Genomic DNA, 12562 nt, shown 5'->3' on the forward strand with positions numbered 1-12562 from the left:
CAGTAAATCAGGGCCTTACAGCCTAATCTGGCATTGCTAATAAGGTCTGCTGATAAAAATAGCAAACTTTATTGACCCAAGGGTACGTTTGCCTTGGTCAACGTTACATCTTGCGAGACAAACGCTGATGGTCACCGCAGCCAAGCCTGAATGTCCGTGTTGCTCCGTTCCAAACGTCACAATCGGATACAGGGAGCAAGTCGCCAGCCTAATTAATGCGGGGCAACTTCGGGATGTGTTGCAAGGATAGACTCGAACTGCCTCCCACATACATACTCCTTGCAGGCCAAATCTAACCACGCCTCATGCTGGCAACATCTCTATCCCCACTTCACAGCTGAGAAAACAAGGAGCTCCAGGACCTGGCCACAGACCAGTGCAACACTGCCCGTGCAGCCCGGGGGGGCTTTGGCTTTAAGCAGCCACTCTGGGGAGGGTGAGGAAGCAGTTCAAAGCCATTTCCCAGCACATCCCTCCCTCGAATCACAGACAGCCGTCCCCGCGGCCCCGCACCCCCGTGGGAAGCCGCCGCTGCCTGCTCTGCCGACGCGTGCCGGCTGCCCGGCTATGGGCAGGCGCGCTGCTGGGTTTGCTCTGATGCGCCCAGCCCAAGCCGCCTGGAGAAAGCGGGATGAAGTCTCAACACTGAATAAATGGGCAGGGTAATATATCTCTGTTAGACGTTCCTGGCTCGGTGCCCTCGCTGGAGAGTGCTGCCGCTCTGCCCAAGTCATCAGGAGCGCTGCATGAGAAGCTCCGGTCTCGGTGTGTGCTTGTGCGCTCTGGACCCGTGGAATGGCACCAACCTCTCAAACCGGGCAGCCAGAGCCACCGAGGACATGCGCACATCTGGCACATCCTGGAGCCACATAACCCATCCCAGGGCAAACCCCAGCGTGCACAGAGCAGAGGTGGTGTTTTAGCAGTGATCTAATTAGTGGGTCTAATTAGTTCTGATTTCTTTGTCACCTGCAGCTCTCAGCTACTGCTCCGGCTGCCTTGCAGAGCCTACAACACGCAGGATTTTACCTGGGGATGGCTTACTGGCAGGAAAAGCAGCCCTTTTGGGGCAGGAGTGGCACAGCTCTGCTCACCTCTCCATTGCCCCGCACTCCTGCATCCCTCCAGCCCTTGCTCCTGCTCTTCACTGGGATCGCGTGGATTTAGCACTGTTCCTTTAGGGCAGGTGGCTTGTGAAGCGGTGAAGACAGAGGGGAGCTGCCTAGAAACCTGTCCCTCAAAGAAATGAGATCACCAGGAGCAGCCCATGCTTTGGCAGATGTTATGGGACCATCGTCAGGGCTGGATGGCAGGGCGGAGGGGGCTGCAGCAGGCGGCAGGGCTCTGGCGACGGTTTGCTCGTGTTGTCTTGAGGGAGCTTGGATGAACCTGCAGGATGCCCTGAGATGTTGGGCCCTTTCAGACTGGGGAGAAGAGGGCCTGACCCATGCGTGTCCATCCATGGGCACTACAAGGAGTGCCTTCCCCACCAGGGCCATCTGCCAGGGCTCCGGAGACCTCCCCACCGGGGAGGTGGAAGCTGCTCATCCAACCTCCACCCCCAGCAGAGGCAGTCGGGGCGGATGTGAGCAGGCAGCAAGGGAGAGGAGCTCTAATTAAACTTGTTCCTAACCTCTGCAGCGCTTTTCCTAGTCAGGAGCTACTCTGGGGGGAATGAATGGTCACGGTAGAGTAGAAAAATGAGGACATGGGATAGGGGGCAACAGAGCATAAAATCACAGCTTTGCAAAAGAGGATGGAAACCACCCGCAAGCCATGAGCTTTGCTCTCCATTTTTTTTCCACTGCAGCCCTGGGAACGGGCGTTCCCAGGCCGCATCCAGCCCACACCTGGTGGCACAGCTCGTACCATGCAGCCAAGGGCAACCACAAACCAAAGGCACCCAACTTCTGTATCTTACTGAGCTCTGCCAGAGGGAGTACCTGGAATAACAGCATGGTAACTGGGTTTCCCGTTGCGTAACATAGAGTTGCATAATGCTAAGCCAAGGATAAGTGTGCTGACAGAAGGCCTTAGCCCCTTTGCACTTTCTCCCTTGCTATCCCAAGAAGTTAGTGCTTCCCATGACTGGTTAGACAAATTCTTGCGAGCGAGCCAGTAACTCTCTCCTTGTCTCTCGTAATTCCTGTCCTGGCGTTCTGCTTGGGAGGGACCATCTCTTCCTGCTGCATCACCAGGCATCTCCCCATCTCCTGTCACAGCTCTTCCCCCGGAGAGCAGCACTCAGCGTGCCGAGGGCGAGTTTCCTCAGGCCTCCTGCATGGTTGCCCCTCGCTCGTTGTGTTCGATCAGCTCAGAGGACGGCTGCTCTCCAAGCGAAGGCGCCAGCCGCGCTCTCCGCAGACCCTCACGTGCCGCGGCCGCGGGCAGGACGCGCGGGCTGGCGGTCTCCAAGCGATCGAGAACAAGTTCGCTGCTCCTCGCTCAGCGCAATCAGAGCCGCAGCGACCCTGGAAGCCCTCAGCCCCTTTGTGCCGTCCCTGCCGACCCCAGTGAGCCGACGCGGGGCGGGAGAGCTGGGCCGGCAGAGGTTTGGGGTCGGCAGCGAGCTGCGCTGCCGCGGCTGGGATGGCCCCCGGGACCAGTTTCGCGGCCAGTGCACCGGCAGCGCTGCGTGGGGAGAGCTGCACGGCACGCGCCCGCACCAGCGGGCCGGCTGCGATTAGTCTCTTGCTTTTAATCAACAGCAAATTAGTCTCCAGGGCCCAATTCTCTCACTGCAGAATACAAGTAACTTTTGCTGAAGTCAACAGAAGTGACTTGTACCCTTAGGCACAGGAATGGGGTCCTGGAAACTTGCTGGAGAACTGTGATTTATGCTCTGCGTGGCAGATTCAACCAAGGCTGGTGCCTGCCTCTTGGAGTAACTCAAAACTAAACGCGCATTTATATAAAAGATACAGTAAAACCATCACATTTGGGGGTGGGGGGTGCAATAAATCTCACGTCAAAGGCTTCCAGCAGCCAAAGATGAAAAGCGCCTCCAGGAAAATCACTGGCACGGAGGGAGACTTGCGTCGCACAATATCAGATGGCTCGTTTGTGTTTTTAAGGAATCTCCTTACAACGTTGAAATGATCTGCTTATAGCTCCATGCCCTGGGACGAGCCAGGTACCGCTCACAAACTGGGGCATCCTCTCCGGCCGACCTCCCTTGCCCGAGGACTGGCGCGGCCGGGGTCGGCTGCAGGAACGCTCGCCTGCTGCTGCGCCGGAGGAGACGGGCTGGAGCCCACCGCCGAGCAGGCGCTCGTCCCCCGGCGCTCGCCGCGGCACTCTTGCCCCAACCCGCTCTCCTCACTCGGTTTTCCTTCAGCCACGAGCTCATTCCGCTCTCCCCTTGGCGACGGCTCCCGTGTGCCCGTCCGCGAGGCTGCGAGCAGAGCGGCCTGGGCTCCCGGCCACCCTTCTGCTCGGGGCGCCGCTCTCCCGCCTCTCCTCGCCCCGCGCGCCCGCTCCCAGGGCCTTGCAAGGAGAGTGGGTGCCACAGAGGAGCAATTTTAAAGACATCCAAGCATATAATATCAGAAACTTTTAAACTGGAAATAAAATCTACATCTGAGGTCACAGAGGTAATTTTAATGCAGCGTTTAAGGTTGAAAACTGAGAGCTGGTGAGGAGTGTTTCAGTGTTTGCGTGTTAAGAGGCTCACTGGGTCTGAAGGAAGAGATAAAATGGTTGGGGCAGCTAGAGAGGAGCAATTTTTGTCACCATTTGTCCCTTCCTCAGCGGCGTTTCAAGGTCGGGTAGGAGGTGTGGCACAGCCTGGGCATCAGGGCTCCAGCAGCTCCGGGTTCTGCGGTGCGGGACCGGGGCAGCGGGCCAGGGGCAGCGGGCCAGGGGCGCGAGCGCAGCCCGCACCGCTCCGAGCGCAGTGGCCGGAGCCGGCGTCGGTCCCCACACCGGGCCGAGGCTCCGGCGGCCCCCAAAGCCCCCCGCGGCTGGGCCGGGAAGGGCGGGGAGGCCGCCGGCTGCAAACCTCTGCCACATCTGCGCTCTCCTCGGCGTCCCAGCTCCCGGGAACGTGATTAATTCCCATGAAAGCTCCCAATTCATTATTTTATAAGATTGGTTTTCACGAATGAGCAGTTTTTGAAAACATCTGAGTATGTATAATCAGCTGCTTCTGAACTTACCCGAGGCTGGATATAAACCTTGCGGGGCTGCTCTGCTTGCACATACGCTCGCTCACCTGTCCGGAAACTAGGAGGCAAACGAAGAAGGATGTGGGACCGGCTGGGAGCAGCGCCAGCGCTGCCGGACTCGCCGCCCGTCCTCCGGCAAAGCGCCGGGGGCTCTGCCTGCGTCTCAGCGGGGACAGGGGCTGCGCCGCGGGGTCCCGAGCTGCTGGGAGTTAAACCGCTGCTGGTGGCGCCCGGGAGCAGGTACCAAGGGCACTTGGGATCACTTTACCCATGTCCTATAGCCTGGAAGATCCTTGGAAACGTGCTCTTGGTGACCCCACTTGAGCAGAGGGGCTGGACTCGGTGATCTCCAGAGGTCCCTTCCAACCCCAACCCTCCTGTGAGTCTGTGATTTTTCCCCAGCATTTTCTCACAGGCCACGTGACAGTTGGCCAAGCCATGCGCAGACCTCATCCGGCAGCCTTTGCCCTCCAGACGTGGTCACCCCGTGATCACCCGCGCTGCCCATTGCAAAGCACTTGCACATTTAACACAAAATGTTTAAAAAATCCAGTTTTCTATTAATCCTGTCTCAGTCTTAGGTGCATGGTCTTACACACTGCCGAGGTGCCTCCCCGGTCCTCTTTTCACCCTTTCCTCACCTTTGCAATTTTATCTTTTTGCTCTTGCCCCCTCTGCCCCGTCCGGTCCCTCGGCTCTTGCTGCTCCCGCCCAGCCAGGGCTTCGCCCGGAGCGAGGCGACTCAGCGGGCAGTGGCGTTTCGCAGATACGGTTCCTCTGTATCCTTCTGCGTATCAAACCGCAGGGTTTGACGTGGATGAAGAATTAATGGGAGGTTGCTGCAGGGTTTGAATCCCCACCTCTGCATCCCTAGGGAAATACAACCCCAGAAACCTCCTTTCCTCAAGGAACCGGGTGAGCTTATTCAGGCAGTTCAGTATTTTCCCATTGCCAGATTTCGGTGAGCTCAAACCTTTTCCTTACCGGGTTTGAGCGAACGGCCGCGAACGGCTCGTCGCCGGTTCCTGGCGCCCGCGCTGGCAGCCAGGCTGCCCGCGTTGCGCCCAGGCCGCGGGAGACGCTCCCCCGCGCAGAGCAGCGCTGCGACAGCTCTCGCCCGCGGACGCGGAGTTCGCTGTCTCGGGCTGTCGTCCCAGCAGGCAATGGACTTTCTAGTTTCTTTTCCAGGGCGCGGTGGCCACGGGTGGGTTTGCACGAGAGCAGCACGAGAGCAGCACGGGCTCGCTGGCACCACGCGGCGCGCTGGACCGTGAAGAGTGGACATCTAAAAGCCAGGTTAAGCAGCCCTTGGACCACAAGCAATTTAGTGCATTCCTTCTAACCGCGTGGCTAGTGCCTCGCGCTGCCACAGGCCGGAGCTGCGGCCGCCTGCGTCCCGCGGCTCTTGGGATTCAGTTTTATCCTCGCTCCGAATTACGGGTAAGTGTCAGGTGCTGCCGTTGCTCTTAGGGAGGTGTTTCGCCGAGGGGCACCTCGAGCGGAGGAGGTGAGAGCACTGCGGAGCTGCGGAAACGAAGCAGCGTGTTTTCCTCGTTGGAGTTTGTGCCCAGTTTTCATTAATATTCCCGTGAATCAGTTTACTGGCAGGAATGTTCACAGAAATGAGAGGTTTTTACAAATCCGAGCCTACACTGAGCACCGTGACATCAGTGGAGTACCGGGAAGGATAATATTGAAATCACAGACATCTCAGTGCAGGTCAGAAGCCAAAACAAATGCTGGAGAGCGTCTGTGGCAAGCCAGTTTTTAACGTCCTGTTTTCCCTAAGAGCCTTTTCTCAGTTTCATGCTCATTAAATCAAGGTAAGAGCCCTCCGTATCCAACCAGCACGAACCAGCTGAGCTCAGGTTTCCGACCCTGGGCAGCACGTACATACGATGAGGTGCTGAAGAACAATCTCCAGCTAAGGAGTCGTTAGCAAAAACCAATCAGTGAATAATTCTGAATAAGGAAAAACCTGGGAAACTTCGGCACTTGTTGGCTGATCACAGGGAGAAAGAAGAGACGGAACTCGATGCCTGAATTATTTGCGAGGAGTTAATTATGCCAGCAAAGGATGATGGAAGATAGGAGCAGCAGTCACAATTTTCTGCCTTTTCCCACCTACACAGTTTCCTTAGATCCACTCCAAATTAATGCAATTTGCAGCAGCAGCCCCTCTCAAGTGCTGGGTGACTCTCTGCCTCAATATTTTTTAATTTACAGCTCAGGCCGGCGGTACCGTGCCTTGCTTTGCGGATCTCGCCGAGACGGAACCTGGTGGGAAGCGGCAGGGCGGGAGGGCTTCACCGGCCGGCAGCCAGCGCCGGGGAGCGTCTGGGGCCGGGGGGCAGGAGCACCGTCCCCCCGCTCGCTGCAGCAAACCTCCCTGCAGACCGGGGCGGTTTGTCTGTTCTCAGCCCCTCGGGGACTCCGGCAGCGGGGGAGGCTCTTCCCGGGCACCTGCAGGATTTCCGCAGCTCTGATTTTCGGTCCTCGCTCAAAACCGCAGTTCTCACGGGAAAGCCCGTTTCCCGGGGGGCTTCCCACCGCGTCCCGCACTCCCAGGGGCCCCGAGCAGCGCCCGGCCCCGCAGCCGCCCCCGCGGCGTCCCCGGGGATCCTTCATCACCTGCTCGCGCGCGCGGCGGCTACAGTTCAAGCGGCGATGAAACACCCTGCTGGGATCAGCGCACCTTTAATTAATGGCAATTTTGCGGAAAATAGTGTATGTCCAAAACCAGGCTGTGAAGAATTGAGGCACGCTGTCTCGCGCTCTCTCCTTTAATTACAAGCGCCAGGATTTATTGAGACATCCAGGCTTTGTTTTCTGAGCTTTTGGAGGCGCTTTCTATTACAAATCCCCAGACTTTTACGCATTTGGTAATGCATTTCTGGAGGAATTGTGCGACTGGAAAGAAGCCATTAGCGGGGGACTCTTCGGGGCGTAGCTGTTGGCACCTGAAGCAGGAAAAAAAATGGAAAGGAAAAAACTTAATGAAAATATATATTTGTATAAACAATCAATGAGGATCGCGTTTGCGTGTTAAACAACCACCTTGAAATTGGTCTGTCTCAAAGGACCGAGCAATTGCAGACTACCTCAGCATGAATGATTTATGACATTCATGAACTTGGCAACTGCATCAGTTTTCCTAAACCTGGCAGCAAACACCACCTGCATATTAAGTGAAGATTTATGATTTATAAAATTCACCTCATTATGCAGAGGAACATGAATTGTCTTATGTGTGCAGTCTATAACTCCCGGGACAGATGAAAAGGCAGCTATGACACACAATTTATGTGTTCTTGCTGCTGAAGTTTGTGAGGGAAAAATAGACAGAATAACTAGGTCTTTGGGTAGGAGATCTTCAAAACTGTCCATGTCCCTCTCCCTCCGCCCAGAACGCGGCAGCGGCGGAAAGTGCCCGCTCTCTCGCAGGAGAAAAAGCATTGCAAAGATTAATGGTGGAGGTCATTTTAATCAATATGCTAAATGATGCGCTCCCTCCAAAAAGGACAGGAACAGGAAGCATCCGAGATGACTCCAGGGAAATAACAAGCTCGGCGTTGATCTCATCGTTCTCCTTTCTTCCCACCCTTCTCGGTGTCCTTTTTGATCTTCCCCACCAAGGAACTCGGGTTCCCGGCCTCGAGGAGCGTCTCTGCCACCTCCCTCGGCTCTCTAAGGACACCGAAATGCCGCGTGCAGCCCAAGCGTGGGACTCGCTTCCCTGAGAAAGGACTGAAGCATAAAACACTCAAGCTGGGGTTACAGTTGGTTTCACTCATTTTGGGTAAGGAGAGCCTTGAGAACAGGCACAGCCAATGGACCGAAAACAAGAGAGCGACACGGTCCAAGGCAAATGCTCCCAGTCAGAATTTACCCCCAATTTGCCACTTCTTTTTTTTTAATGATTTTGCCACTCGCCCTGCTGAGCCCGGCCCCAGCCGGCGGGGCGCAGGCAGGACACCCCGTCCATGCGGGGTGCTGAGAGAGAGGGGAGGCGACGGGGCAGGCGCATCTGAGCCAGGGTGCGGCCCCCTCCCGCGACCTTGCTGGAGCCCTCTCCTGAACCGAGGGCGGCCGCGCGAGAGGCAGCTCAGAGCACGGAGGCTCCTGCGCCAGCCCCAGCCGTGCAGCCTGTCGCTAATGACACCCAGGGGGTTCGGCTTCTCCTGCAGGGGAAAAACATGTGCGAACACTTTGGGTTCGTAACTGGCTGTGATGCTACCGAAACCAATTTAAGCTGCCTCCATGGCCAGCCTGGCCCCTTGTGCCCAGCCTGTGCTGCAGCTCTCCGTGTGGGGATCTGGCCTGGGGAGGACACCAGCCTGGCAAAGCGCAAAGGTGCAGCAGAGCCCTCCTCATCCGGGTCACTGCGTGACTGCAGCCTGCCAGTGCGGAGAAGGGGGGCTGCTTCAACTGGCACCGATCCCTGCGTGATCGCAGCTTGCAAAGCCTGCAGGCAGCAAGGCTGCGGATGTGGCTTGAGCAGTGCTGAGTTACTGGCCCTGCAGCTAAGGTGGCTGCGGTGCTCTCCTGGCTTGCTGGCTGCAGCAATGAGGGTCCCTCCCTGGTGTCTCCCCCTTCCAGTGGTCTCCTATGACCTCTTGTTAAAGAAAGTGTCTCATGTCCCTGTTTCTAAAACCCTTGCTCTAGGGAAGGGCCCAGGTTAAAGGATGGACCTGGCTGGTAGCAGCGCTGCCCTGAGGCCTCCTGGCAATTGAGGTGACAATTTGGGGCTTTGCTGCCCTGACAGTGGGTCGCAATGGGGCAACCCCTGCCTCGGGAAGGGAAGGGGCAGCAAGAGGCACAGGGCAGTGGGGCTGGGGGCTGAGCTGAGCACCCCCATGCCTTTCTAGGTAAGCAAGGGCTGTGGTGGCTTGGCTAAAGGCATGAGGTCTCAGGTGTGTCCCCCTTCGGGAATGAAAGGCTTGGCTGCACTCACGCCAAACATTTCCATACCCTCGGGTGACGGTGAGGCTTGGCTCAGCGAGGAAGGCACAACAGGGGGGAGAGAGGGAGCCAAGGCTGGAGGGAATCTGGATATATTTGTTCTCATTCCGCTGCCTTTGCGGGGGGAACACTTTACTGTTTATTTTCTGCAGTAAAAACCTGCACTGAAGCCCTTCAAAATATATGTTGGTGCTACTGGAAAGAAGGGAGCTTGGAATGTGAATTTTTTTAATTCCCCTTCATTGTCATCTTATCACCAAGGCAGCAGAGAACAAGCGTTTCCTCTGTCTAAGCCTGAATCAGGAATTTCTTTCTCCTCCGAATGTTACCCTTTTGTTTCATGCGGGTCTCATGGGGCTGCTTTCAAAATGAAATTGTTGTAATTGTACATATAAATTGCAGGCTGTACCTGGGCTTGATGCACTGGCACCAGCCGATTCAAAAGGACCTTTCCAGCGCATCCCCTGCCAGGCAGGGAAAGGGTCTTTCTCTCCCCGCTTCACTTTCAGACAGCCTCCACGAAACAAAGTGCATCTCCACAGAGGAGCTGCACAAGGTTCACTGCATTGTAGCTTACAAAGAAAAGGATATGTAATTAGGCAATAACAAAGGAAACAACATGTATGTATCAATAGTGATTTATATTGTTTTCAGAAAGAAAAACTGTATTCATTCTCAAGAGCCAAAGACACTGCCTCAGGACTCACGCGCTGGCTGGGGAGTCTTGTGTCCTCGGAGTTACGTCAGGAATGGAAAGCGTATTTCTCCTGGGATGAGTCTCGGCTGTTGGATACAAATCCGGAGACCAGATAAAACTAGTATGGATAAAAGTACTTGGACAGTGGGTAGTTGACACTGCAAGGGAACCAGATTTGAAGGGAATAGCACAGTCGCAGGAACCGGCAAAGGGCTGGTGTCAGTGGCTGGGGGAGTGCCTCCCTGAGTGCCTACTCCTTCGAGTACACAGCACTCAAAGTTCCCAGCAACTGGAAATTCAATTGCTTTGCAAATACCAAAACACCCAAAAGAGGTTGGGGAAGTCAGGAAGCTGGAGAGATGGAGATATTCAGCTGGTCAGAGGCAGCCTAGCATGTCTAGGGAGTGATTCTTCAAAAGCTATTTAATGACAGAAACTCGGAAAGCAGGAATGTGGAGAATGGCCTGGGGGAGATGATACACCTCTGGGCCTTGCACTGGGTGAGATGCTCAGCTGCCTACCCAGAGGCATCAGGACAGAGCAGAGGACCCACATGTGCTCTGGAAGGTCCTGCATGGAGCCAGGGCAAGAGTATGCTAATTTATGTACAACATGAGCACTTGACATGGTCTCCAGGGGGTTCTCCTGCCTGCAAGGTCAGCTGGCTGAGCCCCATGGGCCTTCCCATGGTGGTGTGGCTTGACTAAGGGTGACCTTCAAAACAGCTTGCCCTCTCAGCAGGGCTCTGTGCTGAAACCCAACTTTCAGAGCTGAAACGCACTCCCTGGCAGTGTGCACTTGGAGCTCAGCTGTTTCAGATTGGGCGGCAGGAACCTGCAGAACACACTATCTGGAAGTTTTCATTTGTAGCATGCTAATTGCCCTCATTATTATGGTTCCTGGAGGCACCTCATATCCTTATTACAAACAGCTGTAATCATGTAGGGGTGAGATGTGGTTTGCTGCTCCCCACAGTTGCCTGCATCCTTAGCTGAGTGCAGGTCTCCAGCTTGTGCTGTAGCAGAAAGGTCTGGTGAGCTGCTAGCAGGCTCTCAGGCAGTCTTTGTCTACTAATTTTGTTGCTTCCATATTACTTCCCAATTTATTTTATCTCCCTCTGTTTTCTAATAAATTGCCTATCCCAGAGCTTGTTAAAATGCCCTGTGTCTGTGCTATAGCAGGCTGAAGCCCTGCTCTACAGGCTGGTGCTTGTTGCCAGTCCCACTGGCATCACAAGAGGAAACCAGGAAACCCTGGAGGGACGCTGGTGTTGACCAGCTTTGTGTTGAGTGCCCACCTCAGACCCTCCTGCCCCTGTTTTGATCCCCTAGAGATGACTATGTAATCAAGCATCTTGCTAGTGGTTCATTACAACAGTGGTGCACATGAACTATTAAATATCCAAATCAAAGAGAAACTTCTGCATCCCTTCCACCCCTGCAACTGGGAGCTTTATTTTTGCCCTACTGTCCTCTCTCTTGCTCCTATTTGCTGTATGATGCCTTTCCCCTAACCAGGCTGTCATTAAGCACATGAGGGCACCCTTGAATTTGTATGTCTTTCTCCTGTTGTGCACCAAGTGTGATGGGACTCTGTTTGGCCTCCCTGTTGTGCCCCTTCATCCAGGGTGCAGACCAATGCTGTACTGTGTTTGATCAGTCAGTGCTCTTTCCTATTAAACTTCATTTCAGTGAGTAGGAAAGCAACTGAAATGCAGCTGTTTTGACAGCTGCCTCTCTGAGCCTTTTCATAATAGGGCATCCAAAGTCATGCCTTCATAACTTAGGATAACTCCAACACACTTAGGAGCCAGAGAGCAGGAGTCGCCCTCAAATCCCTGCCGAGAGGAAATAATGAATGTGGAGAAGCTAATGCAGAGCTCCCTGCAGGCCTTGTCACGCTGCCAGCAGTCCTGGCCTGCCTCGGCACTGACAGATGCCTCAAAAATGCTTCTTCCACTGAAAAGTGCATGTAATCTCCTTGCGTTTTGCCAGTTACAGTGACATCCTTCTAAGACAGATACCCACAGAGCTGAAAAACACATCAGAACGGCTTGAAGCTTTATAGGAAACTGGTTATGACCCCACTCAGCCCCTATGGGAGTTGAACACATGTTTTGCTGCTGATCTCTGCAGGAGCAGGACCAGCCCTGCTGACAGGGCATCTGCAAGGAGCCCTGTGTTTGCAGCTGCAGAAGGGCTACCCTACGGAGAGACCAGCTTCTGTGCTTCAAAGCTTCCTTGCGCATGGCAACAGTTGACATGAAGGAAGTTAACTGGGTCCCCCCAGGGCAGCTCCTTCTCATCGTTTCTGTGTTGTTGAGCTGAGGGCATCTGGTGCATGGTCCTCACTGCAGATCCTCTGAGAAGAACCGTATCACCAGAAATCATCCAGAAATTGGTGCTTTCACCACAGCCCCTTCCCTGCCAGCTCTTCAAAGTTTTTTCCTCTTTCCCTAAGGTGGTGCAAGGCCAGAGAACTGCAGACACAGGGGCCAATCCTGCCTGCTGCTCCTGGTCATTTGAAGTCAGCAGGAGCTGAAAGCACTGGACATCTTAGAGGAAATGCAAAGGGGAGAGAATTTCTTACTTCACTTATTATTACAACCTCTGTGGAGACTGCTGAAATGTGCTTGCCTGTTGCTTTGTCGGTAGCTGCCTGAGCTGTTAATGTCATGGAGCCCAACGTGAAGGGCTTGTTTCCTTCAGGATCGGACAGCCTGCCTTTCTTGTCCTGG

Source organism: Dromaius novaehollandiae, chromosome 15 (genome assembly GCF_036370855.1).
Source record: "Dromaius novaehollandiae isolate bDroNov1 chromosome 15, bDroNov1.hap1, whole genome shotgun sequence".
Lineage (NCBI taxonomy): Eukaryota > Metazoa > Chordata > Aves > Casuariiformes > Dromaiidae > Dromaius > Dromaius novaehollandiae.